This window comes from Rattus norvegicus, chromosome 5, assembly GCF_021556685.1.
Source record: "Rattus norvegicus strain SHRSP/BbbUtx chromosome 5, alternate assembly SHRSP_T2T, whole genome shotgun sequence".
Taxonomy (NCBI): domain Eukaryota; kingdom Metazoa; phylum Chordata; class Mammalia; order Rodentia; family Muridae; genus Rattus; species Rattus norvegicus.
The window spans coordinates 170555201-170580525 of record NC_141538.1 but is presented as its reverse complement, the minus strand read 5'-3'; the positions used below and the strand labels follow the sequence as shown (position 1 = coordinate 170580525).

Sequence of the window (25325 nt, the reverse complement as noted above, 5' to 3'; positions counted from 1 at the left end):
TGTTTGGAAAGGGCACGTCCCTGAGGCCCCCGTCGCCGCCATGTTTGAGAAGGGTGGCTTCCTTGCAGTAGGCCTCTCTGGTCTCACGTCTGAGGGCATCTGACAATCTGAGTGTGATCTGAGACCCGCATGGTGGGAAGAGAGAGCAGACTCTTGCTAGGCATCCTCTGACAAGACTGACACACTCTCCTGAGGTTGATAAACTTTCCAGAGGTTGACACACTTATTCCCCTTCACAAATAACTGTAATAATAATAGCAAAGACAACAACAACGATAATAAATATAATTAGTTTCAAACACACATGAAGCCTTTGGCCTCAGTCTCTGTTCTCGCTGCCCGCTGGATGGCCTGGACTGAGAACTCTCTAGTCACAGTACTCACAAAAATGAAGCAGACAGACATCTCTGTTTTGGCATTTTTAGGATGAGACCCTGGAGGCCGGAGAGTAAACTGCTCTAGGGTTCCCTCACATCCTTGAAGTCCTTCAAGTCCTCTGCTCTCCCTGACCAGCTCTCTCCAAACCTGCTCCTCTTCTGCAGTGCAGTAAAGGAGACAAGCGGGTAAAGACACTGTCTGCACTTAGGAACTGCGCAGTCTCCTCTGTCTCCAGAAAAGCCCCACTAAGTAGTACAGATGGACGGATCAGGCTGCTGGTAGATCAGGCTTTGGGCAGGGAGCCAAGCACCTTGCCACTTCAGCATGCTGGTGCCCTCTGCTCACCCTCCTGGTTGGCGTTCCCTCCTCCTCAGCCTCATGCATCTTCACTCACGACGCTTGGAAGGGAACTGGCAGATGTGTGACTGGCAGGAAATCCATTGGAAAGGAAATTAATATAATCGCAGCCCGCCATTAAAAACCAGCATGCGCTGTGACACAAAGAACCTGCCAGGTCGTCACTGTGGTTAATTCTAAGCAAGGACAGGGATTTCTCTCTGTCCTTCAGAGTGCTCGGGAGCAACCAGTTCCTGGATCTGTCGTGCTTTGGGATTGGTGTCGGTCAGGAAATGTACTGCTTTGAGGCTAACACTCCCAAAGGCTCATGGCCTTGGTTTGTTATAATTTTATTTAAAATTTACTTTATTTTAAGTGTGCTCTGCCTGCCTATATGCATTGCGTTATAAGAGGATAAGGAGAGAGGGGTTATATGTTCTATGGAGGTCTGGGGAAAGGGGGTGCCTCAGTGGGTCCATACTGAGGCATCCCTTCCCCCCGAGGGACCAGCCACACAATGGTATAGTATAGAATAGAGTTTATTCAGGGCATGGGGAGGGGAGTTAAGAGGGTAGTAGGGCAGAGGGGAGAGAGAGAGAGAGAGAGAGAGAGAGAGAGAGAGAGAGAGAGAGAGAGAGCGCAGGAGCAAGAGAGTGAGGTGGGGGCAAATAACCTCTTTTATTCTCTCAGGCATACCTGGCTGTTGCCAGATAACTGTGGGGGTGGAGCTTAGATAGAATGCTAACAATATGTCTGCACCACTTGTGTGCCTGAAGTTCTTGGAGGTCATAAGATGGCTCTGGCCCCCTGGAATTGGAGTTATGGATGTGTGCTAGCCACATGTGGGTGCTGTGAACTGAACTCCTGTTCTCTGCAGCAGCAACATAGTTATACTCTCTTGTCCCATCACTCCCAGATAGGATGGGAATGGCGTTCCCTCAATTGCTTCCCTGTGTGATCCTGACATTGTGCTCTTACTGGCACAGCCAACCAGCACTTCTGTAAGTCTGGACTGGAGGGCCCAGCTGGACCACCTTCCCTCTAGCCTGGTAATTGCAGATGTATGCCAGGATGATCTATGCCCGAGAGCTTGCTGGAACTCTTCTGATTTCCTCACTGCTCCCAGAGTCAAGGCCAGTCTTAAGGATGGGGCCTGTGAGGTCATGTCAGGCACCAGCAGTAGACCCTGGGTGGGGCCTTGCTGACTGTGTGAGGGCCTCTCTCTTTGCTGCCTGCCATGTCTTCTTAAGGCAGGACACAAAGGCAGGGAAAGCATGGAGACATGAGAAGGGGAAGCAACAGTTTCAGGTTGCCATCATCTGGGGGGAAGAAACTGTTGCTAGCAAAAGGTTCACTGTTGGTAACATCTGTACCTAAAGCAGAGGAAGGCTTTGCCATTCCCATGGGTCTGAGGGGCTGGGGTCCCTGACATGGCTCTGCTCATCTCAATAACACACGTTTGTTGAGAACTACATTCACTCCCCACACACCATACCCTGAACAAAAGAATAAGATGTTCTCCCTGGGCTGGGTGTGGCGGCACACACCTTTGATTTCAGTACTTGGTAGATGCAAGTGCATCTGTTGGAGTTTGAGGTAGCCTGGTCTGTATTGTGAGTTCCAGGCCAGCCTGAGCTACATAATGAGACCACTAAAAAGATACTCCTCCCCTACTGCCACCAGTAACTCTCCTTGTGTTGTCAGTTTCCATTCAAACATATTCTACAACATAGCTGGGTACAGGGTGAGGGGGGCGGCTAACACTGGTTTTGAGTACTAGATTGTGTCCCCTGAATGAGTATTTAGGGAATAACTCCTATTTACCATATGTGCTGACCCATAATTAGGTCTGAATATAATTAAAACCACATGTGTCTCTTGTTATGCTGTGTTCCGTTGACATCACTGGGCAGCCTGCTGCTTTCTTAAGGGAAACAGAGGAGCAGTGGATCTGGGACAGAGGTGGTAGGGGTTGGGGGAGACTGGAAAAAGTGGAGGGAGGGAATGTATTTTATGAGGGAATAATAAATAAAAAGACCAGACCCATCATGGGTAGTAAGCCCTGGCTTATACAATCCAAGCCTGTCAATTAAAACAGAACTGTCCTTAGTGTGCCCCTTAGCAACAAAACTCCTTTCAGACCTCAAAAACAAAGGCCTGGACAACTACCCAGGGAGCTTGCAGCTCTCTTTGTAATATATGTGACTTACACTGTTGCTTTTTTAAAAAATTAATTATTTATTTGCATATCATCAATTTATTACGAAAAGGAGATGTGGACATGATTTACATGATGAGATATGTCAGAACTTTGGTGAAAAGGGCAGCTTCATGCCCAAGAATATCACCAGTTCCAAATGAGAAATAACTCTTGTCATCCAGGACCACGCTGGTGCCTCCATGTGCTGGGAAGAACTTTGTCTCCGACTTTGGCTGAACATCTCTGCTCTTTCTTTAGCACCACATCCCACAGCTACTGTGCCATTGCCTGGAGAGCTTTTCTTTGAAGATTTTCTGGAGGCATAATGTTGCCTGGTTGGTTAGTTCCAGTTACACCCCTTAAGCCAGTGCTCTGTCAGACCGTGGAAAAAAAAGCCTTTTCAGTGATCATCCTGCTATGATGCTCATGGTTGCACATCTGCCTTGGCTACGGCAGTATGACAGGAAGGACAGATCTGCAGTCTAAGTCTCTTGACCCATGAGTGGCCCAACCCACGTCAGGAGTGCTCAGTCCATCATATTAGAGACAGTAGCTCTGCCAGGGAGCAGACAGTGGTGGTCAGGGCTTCCTAGGCTTTTCCAAGCTGCCATAAGGTAAACATTTTGCTCATGAGTAAAGTTTGGTAACAACTTTTCAGTCTGTATTTTCTTCTGCAATGTGAAAAATACATTCAGTCTTTCTTCAGGGCCACTTAGTTCCCAACAATAACAACTCTGAGACTAATTAGCTTTGGCTCGTTCCCTGACTAGCTCATAACTTATTTAACCCATTCAAATTATTCTATGTCTACCACGAAGTTAGTTACCTGTCGTCAGCTTCATGTGTCCAAGTCCTGGGAGAATCCTCTTTATTCTGCACTGAGTTCAGCTCCTTGCTGGTTTACATCTGTCTCCTCAGTGTTCCCGGGTTAATCTCTCTTTATTCTAACCCGAATTCTTCAACTACCTGTTGGTTAGTTACCTCTCCTTCAGTCCTAACCTGCTTCCTGCCTTTTGCTCATGAATCTCTCTCACCTCTTACTATTTCCCAGAAGCCCCTCTCTTCTTGCCAGTGTCCCACCACCTATTTCCTGCCTCAGCTCATTGGACAGGATTTTTTATTGACAGGTGACGCTTATAAGAGATTTTTCTCTGCACTGCAATTCTTTCATTATGAACCTGCAAATACCTGGTCCAGGCAGTGACCCAGGTAACAGATGTCTGTGAAAGACAGAGGGAACTCCTCAGGGTGTGTAGGCCACAGCTTGGAGTTGTGTGTCCATCCACAGGCTGTGGTGACAGGTTGAATTTTTCTCTCTTCTTTCTGTCCCAGAGCAAGGCTCCTTCACTCATTTCCTTACATTACCAAGCTCTCCCTGTGGGTCTGGGATGGAGGATGTTACATTGTTGCTGACTGAGTCCTCTCTCATCCCCTTTACAGCGGTTGGGTCAGTGGGGATACAGGTGCACTGAAACGTTACATAAAGAACTCTGAATGTTTTCAAGGTAACAAGAGTCATGGCATTGTGGATATGTTACATAACATGATGGTGTCAGACCTCCCCAGGTCAGGTGAGGTCTCTTGGTGACCTTTTGTCACCTCTTTCTGGCCTACCAGGAGAGAGCAGTAAGGATTCTTTAGAAACAACTGAGGACTGGTAGTGCTGCTCAGTTGACTCTCTCCATGAGGTGACAGGAGCTGCAATGGGTGGAGAAGCTATTCTGGACAGCTTTCTACACCTCTTCCCTGATTCCTATGTTAGTGTGTTAAGATGCAAATCCATATAGAAGCAGAGCCAGTTGCTCCCCAAATCCCCAAGATCCTCTTGTCCACTTCATTTCTTTGGTTGAGATCAGCTATACACCTGACCACCCAGGATGGGGGAGTAGAGGATTGGCAGGCACCACCTTAGTGGAAGGACATGGTGTTTGTATAGCACTTGCAGGTGGTTTGTCTCTCACATGGACCAGGAGTCTGTGGAGAACATGGATCCAGCAGAGTGGCTGGGGAGTGCTGGCTGAGCCCCGGTAATACCCACAGTCCCATCTAGGTGAGCCCTCTGCCATGGAACCGAACCCCCAGTTCCTTTCCTCCTCTCCCAGCTCCATGGAGTCTAGCCTCATGGGTGTGGTCCTCACGTACCAGCCTCCTAAGTGCTCTCATAATAATATTTGTGTGGCAGACGGTGATGACATACAAAAATGACGGAGGGTCGCAGGTTCTGGGGAAGCTTTGTATGCGTGTACGCGGCACAGGTTCACTGATTAAACACTGTGTGTCCACCTGCTCAGTGTTTGTCAAAGACAAACACTGAAGGCCTGAGGAGAATGTTGAACTGATTAGTAACTGGTCAGTAGCCTCATTCACTGGGGCACCCAGGCCAGAGCACATTTCATTTATGCTGGAAAATGGAGTCCTCTGAGATGACGGAGTGTCTCTTGCTCTCTGACTTGTGTGTTGTAGTGGCTGGTGGGATGGCTTAGAGGGTAAAGGCAGTAGGTGAAGACCTGAGTTCAATCCCAAAATCAGCATAAGGGAAGGAGAGAATTGGGTCTGGCAGGTTATCCTGTTACCTCTCTGTGTGCAGATACGTATACACACATGCATGCATGCACACACATACACAAGCACATGCATATCCACACCACACACACACACACACACACACACACACCACCCACCATTACACCCACACACAAATGCACTCTGAATAAATGTAAAAGTTGGGGAAAACACAACACAGATAGAAAAGCCCCAGAGAGAACACCCGCAGAAGCTCACAGCCCATTTAAAAGTATCTTCTGCTTGTTCTGATAAACGTTTTCCTGTAGGCTGCCCATCTTCTGAGCTACAGCAGGATTGCCTTCTGCACTGAATCTAGGAGGAGGCACTGATCCCACACTTTGCTGAGGTTCTGAGGTAGAAGGGAGGTGAGTGCCTGTGGTGTTTGGGCAGCTTTAGTTGTAGACTAATCAGTAGCCTGTGACATTTAAGTGTTTGAGTACAAGAAGCCGTTTTCTGCTTCAGGTAGCCTAGGACGCGTCAGGATCAGGGTCCTGCTGTGGGTTCCACATTGGTTCTTGCAGCATCGCTTCGTGATCCGTGACGAGGGCCGGTTGGTATCAGGTGCCCGAGTTGATGGCTCCACAGCCTGCTTGCTGACTACTCCCAAAGTCCCCGGCCCCACCTGACCTTCCCGTCTCTCCTCTGCTTGCAGGGAACCAGAGGTTCCGGGTTCATCTCACCGTCAGCCAGGTCAACCAGGAATGCTCCCCAGTGGCTTCCCACCCTCCCAAACTGCCGTTCGCATGTGATTGGTTCATCCGATGAAACGTCACGAAGCCCTGCATCGAGTTTAGGCATGAGGGGTAATGTCACAGACTACACAGAATGGGGCAGGCACAGGGCTTCTGGGCATGCTCAGGACTGCTGTCTACTTGGAAAGCCTTGGCATTCACATACGGGCAAGCACATCATGGCACACGTCATGGGGCCGTGGCTTCGGCAACTGTCAGGTTCTGCCCCAGCATTGTCAAGGGCATCATCCTTCATCCCATAAAATGTTCACATCATGAGCTCCTGCATCCTCTGGACACAAAAGCTGAGACTCTCCCAGCCCTTTGCCAGCTCTGCAGACACAGTGCAGTCGACCTGACCCTTGAATAAAAGGTTTGGGGTTTGCAGAGCTTCAAAAAGGCCGTTTCCAGCTAAATAAAAACAAACACCGCTGTTTTGAGAAACTTTGGGCACACAGGAAGAAACACAGATGCAAAGTCCTATTTTGAGGGTACCTTGCCTTTCGGGGGGTGGTGCACATGAGACGCTGCAGAGCTCCTGTGATCTCATTAGATGGGAACTGGGCCTCAGACCTCGAAGCTGCGTGGGGTGAGTCAGCCTCAAAGCAGCTACTCCTGCCTCTCACTCTGAGGCTCCCGCCTCTGCTTGCCCTTTTGGCTCATTTGGGTAAACATCAGTGACACGGTAGGGACAGCTGCCGGAGAAGAGGATTTTGCGGGAGATGTGATGATCATTAACTGGTTGTTTTCTTTCCCTCTGTGGCTGGGTAATGACATTGCTGTACCCAGGAAAAGCAAGTTCCAGAGCATCTGCCAGTGCCACAAGCCTCTCCTCTATCAACCCGGGGTACAAGCTGTGTGTGGTGTCTCTTGATAGTAATCCCAGTGCCGGGGGAAGCTGAGGGGAGAGGATTGCCTCAACTCTGAAACAACCTGGGCTACACAAGGAGTTTCTGGCCAGCCGGGGTAAGAACATGGAGGGTTGGTAAGATGGTGTCATAGTTAAGAGAACTCGCTGCTTTTGCGAAGGATAGGTCAGTTCTCAGCACCCACACCAGTGGGCTCAGTACCAGCTTTATTGCCAGTTCTAGATCTGACAGCTTCTTCTGGCCTTGGGCACCCACACATGTGGCATAAGCATGCACACACACACACTCACACAGGAAGGGACACACATGCAGGAAGGCATATACACATGTGCAGGAAGACACACACACATACACACACAAAGGCACACACATGCAGGAAGGCATATACACATGTACAGGAAGGTGCATGTACACACACACACACACACACACACACACACACACACACACACACACCAGAGAGTGGGTAGCAATGGGAGGCCACCTTCCCACTCAAATACTTTTGCTCTTGGGGACTGGATGGGTTTCGAACAGCACCAGCATCCACAGGAACAAGAAGGCCCAGGGAGGAATCTATCCATGTCCATACTGTGAGTTTGCCCTCCGTGAAGCTGTCCAGAGGTTCCCCTGCAAAAGCACAGCCATAGGCCACAAAGGTGAGCAAGAGGGACCTCCAGTAAACCAGGGTCCTTGATGAGGCCACAGGAGTCTCTGCTTCTCCATGATGATGTGGGTGGCATCTCTCTGTTCACTGCGGTTCCCCTGCAAAGAGCAAACCCTGACTCCTTGAAGGGCATTTGCTTGCTGAGATCTCTGTGGCAACAATCTAGCCCGCTGCTTCCTATAAGCCAGAGCAGATCCAGGGCAGTGCGTCTCAGGCAGCTAAATGCTGGATAAATGACACTGTGTGTTATATGGGCAGCAGACCTGGGACTACCTGCTGCTGGTTCACAGTGGCTAACAGGTGTGAAATAATGTCGCAGATATAACCTTGCCTCTCAGGTCTGGTCTTGCCAAAGTTATTGGGTCTCTGGCTGCCTCCCAGCTGTCTCGTGAAACAATTTCACCTTATCTGTTGGAGTGTGAGCTTCCCTCCTGCTACACAGGTTTCTTTTTTGCAGAGTCTGGGCATAAAGTAGGGAGGCACGGACTTCCTCCTTATCTGGCCCAGAGTGTCAGCTCCTGTGTGTAGGTTGCAGCTAACAAGGTTTGGGTCTTGTCTTGGATTTTATGGCAACCATCTGGAATTCTTGGACATTCTCAGACTAACTCAGCTGGCTTGAATTTAGAAGCAAAAGGGGGTCCACCTTTGATTTTTCATTTTGGGGATATCGTCATTAAATATTCCAGAAGGTAGGATGAGACTAGACCCAGATGCTGGAGAAGTGGATTTCTTCTCTCTCTCTGTCTCTCTTGCACAAGAGTTCAGACCCCCTGCAAAGATAAAGACACAGTCAATACTGCACACAAGACTTTTGAAACCAGTCGACATGCAGAGTCCCCAAGATCAAACCCAGGTTCCACGTCCTCAGAGGGACTTGTCAAAACCCGACGGTTGTTACGGTCTCAGAGACGGTTTCTTAGGAGGACAGAACATAGGGTAAGACTGACCGTGTTGGGGTGGGGATGGGAGTGAGGGTGGGCTTCAGGAAAGGACTCAGAGCAGAACATTCTGTGCTGTCTCCCAGGGGTCATTCTCCTGACGGATGTGTGACAAGGCATAAGACTCACGTCTGGAGTTTTATTAAGTTGCCCGAGGAGACCTGATTGGTGGCTACGAGTGGCTGTCACAGTCTCCCCATTTTGACTGGTATTTGTGACCCGATGTGTCCTTCTGGGTTGGCCAATTCTGCATTTGGTGTGGCTCTTACCACCCTAAATAACATTAGTCTATCCAGGGTGACCCAACTCTCCAGGCAAAGAGTGTGGATTCTGCTGGAGCATCTTAGGGGTGACGTTCCGTGGAAGCTGAGGACAAACGCAGGGTACTATCTGGGATAACTGGCATTCTTCACCTTACCCAGCCCTCTAGAGCACAGCGCACACCAAGGGGAGGGGGAAGATGAGAGAACACAGCCCTGCTGGGTCTCTAATTCCCCTCTCAGAGGTTGCCTGGTGCTTTCTTCTCTTACTTTTTCTTTTTTTTCAACCTCTGCTGAAATTCCTGCATGCCACATGCCCCTGATGACAAAGGGGAATTTTTTTTTTTTTTGGTAGAACGTTTTCCTCTGAGGGAAACAGGCACCCTGCCTTTCTCTCAGCGAGAGAGAAATGTTCTTCTGGATACTTTTAAAATTCACTAAAAAAAAAATCTTTTGGCTCTTTTGCTAAGGGGAAGCAACCTTCCAACAGAGAGACACACAGATAATGTCCTTTGAATGTGGGCACAAAGCCTAAATCAGGCCCCAGGGGACACACACTTGCTAATGGACTCCACCCTCTCTTAGAGGTGAAAAACTAGCCTCTCCCTCCCTAGGGCCCCTGGAGCCCCAGTTGGGCTTCTCTCTTCCACCGCCCTGGCATGACCTCAGGGTGGGTGGATGGCCAACCTTCCCTGTCAAGCTATGATATGGATCAAGCTATGAACTCATCCAGTTGTGGCTTCTGTGAGCCTCCTGTGTTCCACCCTGAGGCGGCAGGGGAGTTCTGTCGGGGTTGGGGGGAGGGTGTTGTTATTGTTCTGCACATAGCATCCCTCATGCCCGTGTTCTCTGTGGGTACCCACAGGCTGGGCACTGCAGTAGAAGATGTTCTCTGTTCGAACTCTGGTGGGGTGGTTGGGAAGGATGTTCTCACAGTGCTTTAGACTTTGCAGCAGGAGGGACTCCTGACACAGAGACTGCAGTGTCCCTATCAAGCTCCCTTGGTATCCACCTGTTCTACCTGAGTCTTTATTCTTAGGGTTCTCTCTCTCTCTCTCTCTCTCTCTCTCTCTCTCTCTCTCTCTCTCTCTCTCTCTTGTGTGTGTGTGTGTGTGTGTGTGTGTGTGCAAGCATGTGTGTACACGTACACGTGCTATCACACATGCAGGCTGGGGCCAGAGATACAGACTAGAGGATAAACTACTAGATCCCAGGGTCTCCTGAGAGGAAAGCAGTCTTAGACTTTGCATGATGCCCCCACCTTGGAGGCTCAGCCTGGGGAGTGCCTGGGGAGTCTGGGACAGCAGCAGCCGCGGTTTGAAGAAGCGGTCCCCGATGAAGTTATGGCCATCCTGTGGCTTGGCTCCATATTGATAGGGACAGAGATAATCATGTCTATGCGTTTGGATTTCATATGGCGTAGGTCAGCACTAGTTCTGTGTGACACCACGACAGTGCCCTACGGTACACACTGTCTATCTTTCGTGACGCCATCAAGCACATGGAGAGAGGGTACCTCACCCAAGATCCCCTGCAAGTAGGTGCCAAGGTCACACAAAGTGCTTTGGACCCACTGAAGCCTGTGTCTCTGGTCACCAACACCAGGGGGCAGGATGAGACAGGAGAACAGGCAGGCTGCTGCAGATCTGCCCACCTCCCATCCACTCTAGTGACAGCCTCTGAGATCCAACCTCTCAGGTGCCCTAGAGGAAGTGGCACGGGCATCAGGTGAAGCACAGAGAAAGCAGTTCCTTTCCCAATGGCTTCCAGAATCTTCCGAGAAGGATGGAGACAGGAGTAGAAGAAACATCTGTAGAAAATGTGAGTCTTGAGCATTGGGGTTCCTGAAAGGTCCCAAGAGAGGGAGCATCAAACATGTATCAGCAAGAAGAGGCAATGTAGAAGCCTGCAGAATTGGTACCCCTCTCACAAACCACGCCCACAAACCACGCCCACAAACCACGCCCACAAACCACGCCCACAAACCACACCAACAGCCCCCGAGCCTGTCTGCCGATATCTGGTCCGGAAACCATCTTCACTTGTGCTCTCAGGGCACATGTCTGACTGCCTTGGGTTTCTGGATGCCTCGTGGTTTTGCTGGGGAAATTACCTTCCAGTGCCATCCCTGGGTGGCCTATTCTCGGGTCTCTTGACTCTCTCAGCTTTCCCCTTCACTGGCAGCAACACTGTCCTGCACGCGGAAAAAGCCCAACCCCTTCACTGAGCCCTCTGGGCAACCCACTCACTGGGCTCCGGTCCTCAGGAGACCACAAAGGTTCAGGACCCCAGGTGGGTCCTCTGGCATCCCCTTCTCCGGAAACCCCATTCTCATGGCACCTACTAGGGTTTCATCTCTTGAGATCCGTTAAATCACTGGGAAACGCTCAAGGGTGTGCTGGTCTACACCAGGCTTAGAGTTACACAGCTCGGGCTGAGCCTTGGGTGGGATGAGGTGCGTGTCTGCGTGTACACTCTGTTGGAGTAGTCCTTCCTATCTTCCTATAAACCGTTTATTCTCCCCAATGTCTTTCTCAGTGTTACCCTTCTTTCTCCTGTCTCCAGCCTTCTTCCCCCCGGCTTCTTGGCCATGACTCCTATCAGGAAGTAGTCCGTGTTCCACCCAAGCCTGCTGGAGGACTCTCTTCCACCAGCCTGGACCCTGCCTCCTGTTTAAGGAGGCTGGAATGAGCTTTCGGTTTTTTCAGAGCCTCTGGAGTGCTGCTGGAGAGACCCACTCTTACATAATGTGGATTGTTACTGCACACTTGTGCGCCGGTGAAGCATAGCCAGGCGTGCACACCTCAGTACCTTTATTCCAGGCCTTCCCTTGACCAGGCACAGAAGCAGATGGAGTTAGATATACGGGTTGACTGTGGATACAGCCAGCAGTATGGGCACAATGGGTACTAATCTATAGGAGGGGTAAGCTGGCACGGGCTCACTTCTCCTAAGACAGGAGTCCATGCTGGGTAAGGAAGGGAGTGTCTATAATTCTGAACTGCCATCCATGTTGTGGGGTCAGGCAGTGCCCCTGAGTGTTGCAGGAGAGTCGGCCATGAGACTGTGAGCAAAACCAAAGCAGAGAGCAGAATGGAAGGGTGTCTCTGATTCAGTCCTAGCCCAGGCTGGCTGCTGCCTATGGGTCAGGGCAGCTGGCTGGGGCCCAACTGCTAATGCAAATGCAGATGTGGCACGGCTGTCCCATGCCTAATAGTACATGTGTTACCAGGGGCGTCTGGGAGAGCCCAGTCCATAAGAATGGAGTGCAGGGTGAAACACACCTAAGCTATCACGCTGGTTGACACTTAAGTCACTTAGGCCAGGGCACATGCCTACCGCTTCATCTCCCCAGCCCCATGCAGAGCGCTGGGTCATACATCCCAGTGTGCCCTGAGTGGTCCCAGGGTGAGGTGATTTCTTTTGTGTGCCCGGTCCTTTAAAGGATCTCCAGTCGCTAGTCAGCTGGCCCTTTAAGAGAACTGCTTGACCTTCAGTGTCATTGCCTCTTAGACTTCTGGGAACAGGAGAGGACATGAAAACCCAGCAAAGGCTGAGAAAGGAAGACTAGGTTCCAGGTGGCAGAAGAATAAAGCCAGAGAAGACAGTTGATGCAGGAAGAAGAAGGACTGGATAGGGCTAGAGGAGAGAAGACAGTCTGAGAAGAGAGACTGAGCAGAGTGGACATAGGAGACTGTTGAGCCTGGAGAAGCTGAGCTGAGCAGAAGGTGAGCTGAGCCTGGAGAAGCTGAGCTGTGCCTGGAGAAGCTGAACTGAGCAGAAGCTGAGTTGAGCCTGGAGAAGCTGAGTTGAGCCAGGAGAAGCTGAGCTGAGCAGGAGAAGCTGAGCTGAGACAGGGACGATATTGTTAGGAGGCAGTGGAAGGTAGATTGGGTTAGCAGAGTGAGAAGACAGTTGGCGACAGTTGAGCCAGGAGAAGCTGAGCTGAGCAGGAGAAGCTGAGCTGAGCAGGAGAAGCTGAGCTGAGCTGGAGAAGCTGAGCTGAGACAGGGACGATATTGTTAGGAGGCAGTGGAAGGTAGATTGGGTTAGCAGAGTGAGAAGACAGTTGGCGACAGTTGAACCAGGAGACGCTGAGCTGAGCAGGAGAAGCTGAGCTGAGCAGACAGACTAGAGCAGTTGCTACAGTTTGGAGCAGCTGGTACTGGGGAAACTGGGCAAAGGGACTGTTTAAGCAGACTGTTGGGTACTGCGGGAGGAACAGTTGGAAGGAACTTTTGGAGGGGCTGGGCTGGAATCTGGAGGAGGACTGGAGGGAGTTAAGAGAATTGGTTGCTGTTTGTAAGAAAAGGAGGCATTAAAAAGGTTTAAAAGAAAAAAAAACCAAAATAGATAAATTTTTAAAAAGCCCACACATTTTACGCCAAGGAAACATTTTGTTAACTTGACAGCCATATTCTCCTTGGATTTCAGGTGGTCTGCAGGATCTCTGCCACCTATGGAGGGTTCATGACACCCTTGTCACTAGGCTGTCTGCTCTCTGGTGTCATAGGCTCTACCCCTCAGAGCTCTGGGGGTCTGCAGTCAAAAGGAACTCGGCTGCCTCATCTCCCGTCTGTGCAGATGTGGGTTTCCTTGTGGATGTGAGGCCCATGTTGGCCTTTCCAGTTCCCATTCTCCGGCCCTAACTACTGAGGCTCTGAGCACCTTGGGGTTGAGTTTCTCTTCTGGCCTCAGGTCATCCCTGCGTCTGGCTGGAACCTGAGCAGGACTGTGTCCCTGGTGCCCTAAAGCTGGCTGATCAAATATCCATCTGACTCTGTAAGTGACTTCTACTCACTTCTGTGAGAGGGATCTACTATGAGGAAGTAGGGGCTTGGGGGGGGCTCGGGGGACCATGAGGGGCCACCCCTATGTCTGAAATTTGGTACTGTCTTCTGTCTGGCTCCTGGCTACACTCTTTGGAGACTGGCACTGATATCTGACCCTTAGGCTCCTAGGCACAGTTGGCTCTGGTCATCAGACCACATCAGAGGCAATTGAGTCACCTCAACCTCGTTGCCCCCAGGAGCTTCCTTTGATGCCTGTCCTGCTCAGTAATACACTGTTCTCAAGCACCGTCAAGGAAATGTTTCTTTGGTGGCCATCATGCATAGTGACATTCTGTCCTCAGGGACCCCAGGGCTATGCTTGATTCCCTCTAGAGACCGTTGGATATCCCTCTGGAGTTATACTTCCCACCCCACCATGTTCTGAGAGTCCTAACCTTCCGTTTCTTATTCAACATGCCTGGGTCAGACTCAGACCATGGTTGAAAAACCTGCCTCTGCCCTGTCCTGGGCTAGATAGACAGACACACTGTGGCCTCTCACAAGCCAGAGAGCTGGGGAACCCTAACCCTAACCCTAACCCTAACCCTAACCCTAACCCTAACCCTAACCCTAACCCTAACCCTCACTTGGCCAACACTGTGTCAGCCAGGCTGGGAGCTGCATACCCCAGAACCTGCCTCCTGGGGTGTCTGGGAGTTCTGGTGAGACCGATGTGAGAGCTTCAGGGTGGATTGGTTCCCAGGTGGCCAAGGGTCAGCTGTGGTGACATTGGACTCAATAGATTCATCAGTCCCTCCTCAGCGTCCACACCAAGGGGACTGCTTTGGGAATAGACATCCATTTTCAGCTCCCAGGACACCTTCTGAGTCTCCACCTGCTTCTAACCTTCAGGTTGCAGGGCCATGGTTTCTCCTATCCCCTTTCTAAGTCTTCCAACCCCTACCGTTCTGATTTCTACATGGAACCCCCTTCCCCTAAATCCACACTGCATTTCTCAGATCTCTGTAGGCATGGGGACAGAGCATGGGGACAGAGCTCTAGGAAGGGGTACTGCTCCTCATAAAAGAGATGTGGAAGCTGCAGAAAAGTCTGCCCCTCCACACACCCTGAATCTCACTGCCACCACCACAGAGCATTTTAGTATACAGTCATGGGGTACAGTCCTGAAAGGAAGGAAATCCTGGCTGGGTGCTGCAGGTGTCTTATGCCCACTCCTGATGCTTCCTTCAAGGTGAAAGCGGCCCCTTCATGGATTATGGCCTCTTGTCCTGGGTGGACTTAAGCCCATGGTGTGCTTGGCTCTTCAGATATAGACAGAATTCAAGAATACATGAGGTGATAGGATTGGATCCCTCTCCCTGCTCCCTCTGAACCAGGTCTGGGTGAAGCAGTGAGCCATGCAGTCTCCCCAGCAATGGAGCCTCTTGCTAGGAGGGTTTCACTAGGTCTGCTCTGGGGCTGAAGGCCTGTTTGGATCTCTCCCCAAAGCTGTGAATGCAGCAATCAAATCAGTCATTGCAATGGCCCGTTGACTCCCGTGGCTCATTCTTTACCTGGCTTGTAGCTTGGGTTGGAAGATAGGTGGTGTCATTTGGGTCTCTGTATTAGTCGTGACTGTCTAGAGTCACAGAACTTATGAAATGTCTCTATATTATATTAAGGGAATTTGTCATAATGACTTGAAGTCTGTAGTCCAACTGCCCCAACAATGGACAGCCGTGAATGGGAAGTCCAAGAGTCTAGAAGTTGCTCAGTCCCACGAGGCTAGCAGTTTCAGCTGTTCCTCCGTAGAAGTTGGTTCCAGCAGAGGTGCTGGTGAGTAAATGCAAGCAGGTGAAAAAGAGCAAATCTTCCTTTTTCCATCATCCTTATGTAGGCCTCCAGCAGAAGGTGCAGCCCAGATTAAAGGTGGGCACCACCATGCCTGGATCTGAAACTTGCTTTGTCTCAAATTGGCCTTGAACCCAGAGATCTCCTTACCCCAACCTCCTGGGACTAAATGCATGTATTACCTTGTCTGGGCCTAAGCTTTTCACGGCCACTATGCCTCATGATCTCCATTTCAAGATCCAGGCCAGATGCCTGTGTCTTTCCAGCCTCAAGATCTGGATCACAGGTGAGCCCTCCAATTCTGGATTGTAGTTCATTCCAGATGTAGTCAAGTTGACAACCAGGAAGAGCCGTCACGGGGTCATCAGAGGTCTCAACAGAAGTCAGGCTTCGAGACAGCATTTTAAAGGATCAGTGTTTCCTCCTGCCTTGGTGTCTCTGTCATTGTAAATGAACTACTGGACCTGGCAGTAGCAAACCCGGGTTTGAATCCGGGGGCCGCCTCATACCTGCTGTATAGCCTGGGCACCCATGCCTTTCCCAACCCAATGTCCCTACTGTGAAGCCAGGAACTGTGAAACTCATCATTGGCTTATGAATCAGGTGGGGTGCACTGAATGTGCGGGTGCCCTGTCAACATGGCTATCCTGCCTGCTGACCTGCAACATCCAACCAAAGGTCCCCCTTTGTATGTGCCCTGGCAATGGGTACCACATGCTTAGCCTTGAAACCCCTGTCCAACACACCAACAAAAGACCAGCCCAGGAAAGAACTGGGGTCCCTTCATGGCTACAAGCAGCCTCTGACTTCTACAGAGGGTCAGACAGCCATGCTCAAAAGGAGCAGCAGCAGTTTGGAAAAATGTCCCAGGTGAAGCAACAGGTCTAAGGGTCATCCTGTCACCCCGGGCAACACCCCAGGGACCACACTATGTGGGAAACCACAGGCATCCTGCTGAGCCAGGAGGTGGCTCAGGAGAGCTCATCTCTGGCAGTGAGGATGGTTAGAGACAGCAGATCAATCATTTTTGTCTGTTTTTCTTCTCTGTGTATGTACAAAAAAGAGATAATAAAATCTCCCAGTAAAATTAAGTGTTCCCAATAAGGATTCTAAAAGCGGTATGTGAGGGTTTAATAGGCTGTTTTGTTTTCGTTTTTTCCTTCGGTGGCCCATCGCATGACAGCCGACAGTAGAGATTGGATGGAATGTAGTATTCATTCCAGACCCAGATCTGACTTAAAAAGTTCAGCTCAGCTGTTCAACAGCCCTGTGAACTTGACTGCAGCATCGCTTAATCCCTTTGAGTGTCAGTTTCCTCATCGACCTTGGGGTAAGGGGAGAATAGGGCTCTTTGAATTCTAGGTGAAAACGCAAAACAACTCAAACTGGCTCAAGCTAAAGAAAGGGTCAAAGCACATCTCCTTCCAACCGCAGGTTCCAGATGCCATTTTTCCTAGGCTTCAGTGGTGTTTCCAGATCTCAGAGCTCACTGCCAGATCCCAGCCTCTCTGGGCTGGTCTGCCATTCCTGTGCTCTGATTGGATACCAGGCCCCACCATGAGCCAATCCTCATTGCCAGGAAATGGCTGGAACCTGATTGGTCAGATCTGCCAAGGCGCTGAGGGTGGAGTCAGTTCCACCATCTTGAAGTCTTCACAGCCAAAAGTTGGTGGGTGCTCCCTAGGGTGCCCAAACCCAACCTCATAGATCACCACGCCTGCTCCCATATAGAGAAGTTTGTGCGTGCTGGTAACAGGGGTTGCCATATAGTGGGGCTCTGTCGGGTCAGTCTTCCTTTCCTCACATTGGGGGCGATCTGTTCTTTGGGACTCACCAGGGGCTGGTCACATGGGTGTGTAGGTATAGAGGTGAGGTGAGGAGGGGTGTGGGCATTCAGAAGGGGTGTCCTACAAGTAATAGCCTGTTCCCAGAAAGAGGGGTTCAGACTTTGTTTCCTAGGCAGACTGTGCACAACTCTCGTGGGAAGGGCGTAGAGGAAACATCTGGATGGCGTCACTGCGGACTCTGCAGGTGGGGGAGTTAGCACTCAACTTCCTTTTCTGGGATAAGCACCTGTGTGGAATGGAAGTCAGCGCTTGGAGGTACTTGTGAGACCCACGGAGCATGTGTCCTAAGAACCGCCTGAGCTTCTTCTAGATGGAATTCTCTCCTAAAACCTTTGCTACAAACATCCAAACGTATGGCGTTAGAGCAGGTGGTGGTCAGACAGCTGAGAGGAAGAGCTTGGAAACGGGGGCTGCTGGCGGGATAAGGGATCATCACACCGGGCTCACTAAGGAGGCAGAGGCCTTTCTGAGTGGGTACAGAGAACTCGGTGCAGAACGTTCCTTATCCGCTCAGCAAGGTCCTCTGCCGTTTCCCTCCCACCTCTGGACCCCTATCCAGACATTAACCAGCTACAAAGGGATCAACTTCTACAGTGCTATTTGTGGCTTTCATGGCCCACGTGGGTCTCCTACTTGGTACAGAGGATGCCTTTGTGTACCAGGAGGGCCAGCAGAGGAGGCCGGCCCCTCCTGCCATTTAATCCCAGCCCACAGCATCAGCTGCCTTTGCAGGGACAATTCCTTTCCTTTCCAAATAGGGACTCAAAAGCTGTCCGTGTTTCTTGCTGCTCCCATACCTTCAGAGCTGTGGTGTGTGTGTGGGGCAGCTGATGTTCTTCCCTGCCCCAGGAAACCATTCTACGGGAACAGGAAGCACACGGGAAATGGGGATTGGGTTTACCTCGAGAGACCCACACTTCTTTTAGTTGATCTGGTGACTGACACAAGTTGGCACAGTGGCTGGCCCCACAGGACCCCAGCAGGCAAAGGCTGACCAATTACGGTGGACTGGGCGCTACTCACGTTATAAAGGTGCTCGGACTTCGACGGACAGACATAATTAGAGGAGGATGTTTGCACCCAAGCCACCTTCCTCGCGCGTACTGCAGATGGAAGAGTATATGGCTGTCTCGGAGGAAGATGAGTCCCAATCATCCTGTACAAGCTACTGTTGGCTGCCCCATCCTTTCCGTATCTTGCCTTCTATATCTCCTTGGCCTTCTGCCTTTTCTTGGTTTCTGGGTCCTCACCCTTGCGCACCACTTCGCTGGGTGGACTCTGCATATCCGAGAGTGTATCGTATTGTTAGCACCTGTGCCACACCTGCCAGGTGCTCATTGGCTGGCACTGACCGGCTCAGCAGTGAAGGTTTGGGGGTGACACTGTGCCACAATGTTCCAGTGGCCTTAGAGAGGGCACCCACCCCTGCCCCTCTCCTTTTGGGAAGGCTGCAGGCCAGATCATGGCAGGAAGGTTTCTTAAAGCCGCCTTGAGTGTCTGGGAGACAGTGCAACCAAGAGGTGCTTTTTCTGAAAATTCAAGGACCTGGGTTTGAACCTCAGAGACCTATGAGAAAAAAAAAACAGCCAGGGTGTGTGGTTCTAATCCCAGAGCTGGGGAGGTGGAGACAGGAGGATGCCTAAGACTTGCTGGTAAGCCAGTCTAGCCTACTTGGCAAGTGACAGACTGTAACTTTAACTTATTTTTAAACCTCATTTTTAGCTATGGTTCTTTAGTGCCTTAACTTCCCTGGTGGTCCATGATCCACCAGAGATAGTGGGAAAGAAAGGATGGGAGGGGGAGTGGACCTGTTTAGAAAGGTTCTTTGGAGCAACTCCTGTCTGTGTTGTCTGGAAATCAATTCAGTTCACAGGTCAGCAATGGCAGCTCCATCCACTGGAAAACACCTCACAGATACACCAGCAGTCCAGTTCTGTAGAGTCAGGTGAGCAACAGTGGTGACACGATCTGGCAGAGACAACCAGGCCTCAGCCTCGGCACCAGTCAGCAGGAGGGACCAACAGGAACACCAGGAGAAGTTCTAGGCGGTGCCTCTCTCAGGGATGCGAAGATCAGGGAAGACTGGAGACCCACAGGAATTGCACGTCTAGCTGTACCAGCAAGCCATGCTCAGCCGCTGTCACTGTCTGTTGAGTCCTATTTATAATCTCCAAAGGTCACGTGTCCTCCACGTGCATCCAATCTGCCTGAGTCCACAGAAGCGGCAACAAACTGCAGCTCACCACCAGAGATTTTTTTGGTGCATTTCTCTCTATGGAGTCCCAACAAGTGCAGCTCAACCATGTAAGGCAGACCAGTACATGTGTGTTGTTAGCAAAGAAATCCTTCATCACGTGTCCTTTCACACGCTTGCTTTAGCAGAACATCCTCTCTCTCTTGTGTCTGCTTCAGAAAAGCATCCCTTCATAACTCTGCCTTAGCCTTTCACACCTGTATCCACTTTAATGAAGCACTTCACGTGTTTGCCACGGCAAAAACACCATCCAACTGACTTCCCAAAGAACCCTTAAGTCCCCACTTCAACAGATCAATGTGAGACCTGTCTTAGGAAACAGTGTGGGTATCATCCCAAGAGAGCACTGCCTGAGGTTGGCCTTTGGCCTCTATATGTAAATGCACACACACACACACACACACACACACACACACACACACACACACACAGAGAGAGAGAGACAGAGACAGAGACAGAGAGACAGAGACAGAGAGACAGAGACAGAGAGAGATACAGAGACACAGAGACACACACAGAGACAGAGACAGAGAGACAGACAGAGAGACAGAGAGACTGAGAAACTGTCTCATACAGAGACAGAGACATAGGGAGAGAGTTATGTACACACATACACACACACATACAAAAACAAAATCAATAAAACCTTGCATTGATTGAATGCATCAGAATGTTAGCCACAACTTCTGGCTAGAGTGGAGACCTGCAACTTCTGATGGGTAATAACTCCTGTCTCATCTCTTCCTCTAGGTCATGACCACATGGGCACATTCACTTGCCAAAATCCTTTAAAATGTTAAACGTTCCACAACTCCAACAGGTGGGTCTTTTTTTTTCTTAATGGATGTAGTGGGAATGGCCATGAGATTTTTTTTAAAGACTTATTTTATATAGAAGTACACCGTAACTGTCTTCAGACATACCAGAAGAGGGCATCGGATCTCATTACAGATGTTGTGAGCCACTATGTGGGTGCTGGGATTTGAACTCAGGACCTCTGGAAGAGCAGTCGGTGCTCTTAACCACTGAGCCATCTCTCCAGCACTGGCCATGAGACTTGAATGAGGTGGTTCATATACATCTCGTATGTGGGTCCTGGGGATCTGAACTCAGGTCATCACAGGTGCACAGGTGCACATGTGACTTATGCACTGAGCCATTTCCTAGCCTTCTAGTGCCCTTCCTACCTTGTATCCCAGACTGAGAAATACAGTCACTTGGGTAGTTCTTAGTCAAGGTCTCTATTCCTGCACAAACATCAAGACCAAGAAGCAAGTTGGGGAGGAAAGGGTTTATTCAGCTTACACTTCCACATTGCTGTTCATCACCAAAGGAAGTCAGAACTGGAACTCAAGCAGGTCAGGTAGCAGCAGTTGATGCAGAGGCCATGGAGGGACATTACTTACTGGCTTGCTTGCCCTGGTTTGCTCTGCTCAGCTTGCTCTCTTATAGAACCCAAAGCTACCAGCCCAGGGATGGCACCACCCACCATGGACTGGGTCCACCCTCCTTGATCACTAGTTGAGAAAATGCCTTACAGCTGGATATCATGGAGGCATTTCCTCAAGGGAGGCTCTTTTCTCTGTAATAACTTCAGCTTGTGTTAAGTTGGCACACAAAACCAGCCAGTACAGGTAGTCACAGCATAGACCGACCATTTCCTGTCCACCACTCACAGGTCCCAGGTGGGAAGGTTGACATTGGCTGAGAGCAAGTCTGTTTCTCTCCTCACAGACGCATGGATGTCTATAAATACCTGTGGAATGACGTATGGAGGACAGCGAGGTTCCTCACAATCAACCTTATGTTGCTATAGCAATGCCGTGGACTGGTAATTTATGAAATGAAACACTTCCAACAGCTCTGGCAGCTGCTAGAGCCAAGGCTGAAGGATGGCTCTTTCTTTGAGGCAGGGTCTTGGTAGGTAGTCCTTGATGACCTCAACTTAGTGTCTCAGTTAGGGTTTTATTGCTGTGAACAGACACCATGACCAAGGCAACTCTTATAAAGACAACATTTAATTGGAACTGGCTTACAGCTTCAGAGGTTCAGTCCATTATCATCAAGGCAGGAGCATGGCAGCATCCAGGCAGGCATGGTGCAGGAGGAGCTGAGAGTTCTACGTCTTCATCTGAAGGCTGCTAGCAGAATACTGATTGCTAGGCAGCTAGTAGAAGGGTTTTGAAGCCCACACCCACAGTGATGCCTCTACTCCAACAAGGCCACACCTAGTCCAACAAGGCCACACCCCCTCCAACAAGGCCACACCCTCTCCAACAAGGCCACACCTATTCCAACAAGGCCACACCTCCAAATAGTGCCACTTCCTGGGCCAAGCATATTCAGACCATGACACTTAGGATCTTCCTCCCTCAGCCTCTCAACTGCTGGGACGACAGGCATGTGATGCCCGCTGGGTGTGCTGGTTAGTTTTAGTTTCGTTTAGTTTCATTTAGTTTTTGTCAAGTTGACACATGCCAGGGTTACCTGGCAAGAGAGAACTTCAGTTGAGGACATCCTCCATTGGATTGGCCTATGGACAAGACTCTAGGGCATTTGCTTCATCAATGATGGATATGGGAGAGCCCAGATCACTACAGATGATGCCACCCCTGGGCAGGTGGTCCTGGGGTCCTGCTCAGGGCCCACTGAGCAGGCCAATAAGCAGCACCCCTCCATGGTCTCTACTTCACTTCTCACCTCCAGGTTGCTGTGTGAGTTCCTGCCTTGGCTTCCCTCCATGATAAACTATGATGTGGAAGTAAAAACTAAACTTTTCCTCCAAGGTTGCTTTGGTGCCAGTGTTCAACACAGCAGGGGGAGGCAAGCCTGGACGGATGGCCATGATAGAGGCTTCTGTAGAAAGTAAACCATGACAGTTTCTACAGGAAGTGAACCATGATGGATGGCCACAATAGAGGCTTCTGTAGGAAGTAAGCCATGACGGATGGCAGCGATAGAGGCTTCTTTCTGTGTCACTGCTTCTCGTCACGGTGGAGGAGGCCACCACAAGGCTGGAGAAATGTGTCCTCTCATCTCTATTCCCCTACTATTAACCCCTGGTCCCATCATGGACCCTAACCCAACCGCCTGGCCTTCTCTAGCCCCCATTACCTCCAGATAGCATCAACATTCGAATGTGGGGACTAAGCTTTCTATATGTAAGCGTTGGGGACACATTCAGGTCACAGCACTGATGGTGACGATTCTATTAGCAATTTGACACCATAACAAAAAACCACACGCAGAAAACCACAGCAAGCACCACTTAGCTGAGCGCACTCAGTGCAGGCATCCAGCTCGCCCTCCTTCTTGACTGACTGCAGGTGCAGTGTGATTGGCTACCTGAAGTGCCTGCTGCTGTATCTTCCCCACAGTGATGGATGACGTTCAAACCAAAATAAACCCTTTCCACCTTCACGGGGCTCTGTGCCAGGTCTTTGGTCACGGCCACAGAAACATGTTTTGTGTAATTTTAAAAGGCCGTTTTTAATGGCCAGGCACTTTGAAGCCTCCTGTGGCTAATGTGCCCTTATCCTCACTCCTTGCTGAACGTCTCTGAATCTGTCCTCACCTTAGCTATGTTTCTAATCTCCTGCCTGCTCCCCAGACCCAGATGGGGAGGCGGCCAATGGCCATTCCACCCGGGTTCTCGCATGGCTGGTAGCTCTTTCTCCCTCCAAAGCATGAATCCTTTTCCTCCTTTCCTGCATCTTCTAGTATGCCTGCGGTAAACTGGAAGTCTTGTCTTGTCGCGCGCCCAACGTCTCGCCAGCATAAACGACACGTGGCAACAGGATTCTTCTGCGAACAAGCCTTCACTGTACAGCTCTCTTGAACAGGGACAGGGGACCACGAGCGGCAAAGTCGCTCGCCTTATATACACAACAGTATGCTAATAACCTCTCAGGGATTGGTGGGGCACGGGTCACTCCACTACCACCCCACTATCACCCCCACCAGCATGGTACCGCCCCCCTCATTAGCATATTACCGGCCAACTGACACCAGGTGCAAAACCTGCGCATGCGCAGTACCGTTGTTCACCACTGGAGGGGGCGCCCTACATTGTCTTTTCTGCCCAGACGTTGGCCTCTAGCACCTTTATTGATTGATCAAGAACCAATTAGGGAACAGGACCTTTGGCGTTCATTCAGAGCATTCTTCAGATCAGAGTGTCAAAACCACCCCCTACAGGTGTGGCCTTGTTAGAGGAGTCCTGTCATTGGAGGTGGACTTTGAGGTTTCAAAAGTAGATATCCCAGTGTCTGCCTGTGGATCAGATTGGCTTTCAGCTACTGCTTCAGTCCCATGCTTGCCTGCTAAAGGAACATGGGGGGTGATTCATGGACTCTAAACCTCTGGAACCATAAGCCCAAATAAAACATTTTCTTTTCTAAGTTGCCTTATAAGTTGCTTTGGACATGATGTTCTGCCATGGCAATAGAAGAGTAGCTAAGACCCTCCCCCCTCAGCGCTCACAACCCTTTAGACTCTTGGATTTGTATTTCTGGCCCCAGAGACCCTGAGGGAATCAATTTCTGATGTCTTAAGTTTCTACTGTGTCTGGGGTGGAACCAATATGGTGGCCTGGATCTGTACTTTATTTTGGTTAGTTTTTTTTTTTTAATCAGTTTGACATAAGTTAGAGAGTCATTTGGGAAGAAGAAACCTTAGCAGGAAAATGCCCCCACCACAGTGGCCTATGGGCACTTTCTTGATTCATGATTGATGTGGGTAGGGCCATCCTACTGTGGGCGGTACCTACTCTGGGCAAGTGGCCTTAGAATGTGTAAGAAAACCAGCTGAGCAGGCCATGAGACCAAGCCAGTGAGCTGCATTCCTTCATGGCTTCTGCTATAGCTCCTGCCTCTGGGTCCCTGTCTTGAGTTCCTGCCCCAAGGTCTTTCGAGGACAGACTATGATGGGAAACTGTGACCAAAATAAACCTTTCCTCAAATTGCAGTTTTAGTTTTTTTTTTTTTTTTTTTTTTTTGGTTCTTTTTTTTGGAGCTGGGGACCGAACCCAGGGCCTTGCGCTTCCTAGGTAAGCACTCTACCACTGAGCTAAATCCCTAGCCCCGGAGTTTTAGTTTTAAATTCCGTTTGTTTTGTTTTGAGACAGGGTTTCTCTATGCAGCCCTGGATATCCTGAACTCACTGTATGGACCACGTGGTCCTGAACTCACAGAGATCCCCCTGCCTCTGCCTCCTGAATGCTGAGATTAAAGGTGGTCATGGTGTTTTATCACAGCAGTTGAAACCCCAACCGAGACACGGTTCATTGCACGCCGTGGAACAGCCTTGACCATCGAGTTGTTGACAACGTTGGCCGCATAGTTGCACACGGTGTAACAGCGTTGACCAAGTCATCTTCACTCCCTGTGACTTCCATCCTCTATCCAGCTGCAGACATTGTGTGGGATAGGGCTCCTCCCATTTCCTCCTTGTTGCTAAGTTTGATGGGAACGTCTTCACATGTTTAGCCCCGTGTCTTGGCAGAGTCCCAGCATTCTGAGTGGCAGTGTACCAAGTGCACAGTGACAACCCAAAGCCACTTTTCCTTTGCAGCTCCATTTCTAGTCTGCACATGGCTCGTTCTTATATTTTTGTCAATGGGATCAGGTGATAGTACCACTCACCTCATGCTGAGGGGAAAA

The 25325-nt window shown here is 50.2% G+C and overlaps 1 long non-coding RNA gene across 5 annotated transcripts; it reads left to right on the top strand.

The window, feature by feature from the left end:
* Window positions 1-12440: 12440 nt before the first annotated feature.
* On the top strand, window positions 12441-24630 carry LOC102551503 (uncharacterized). Of its 5 annotated transcripts, none has more exons than XR_015620559.1 (5): window positions 12441-12669; window positions 13376-13723; window positions 15396-15549; window positions 20416-20485; window positions 21400-24630. It is a non-coding gene; the product is annotated as an uncharacterized LOC102551503 (long non-coding RNA). The 5 variants fall into 5 exon arrangements; XR_015620558.1 differs by having other exon boundaries at window positions 12443-12669; window positions 15396-19715; XR_015620562.1 differs by having other exon boundaries at window positions 12443-12669; window positions 23386-24066.
* The last annotated feature ends 695 nt before the right edge of the window (window positions 24631-25325 follow it).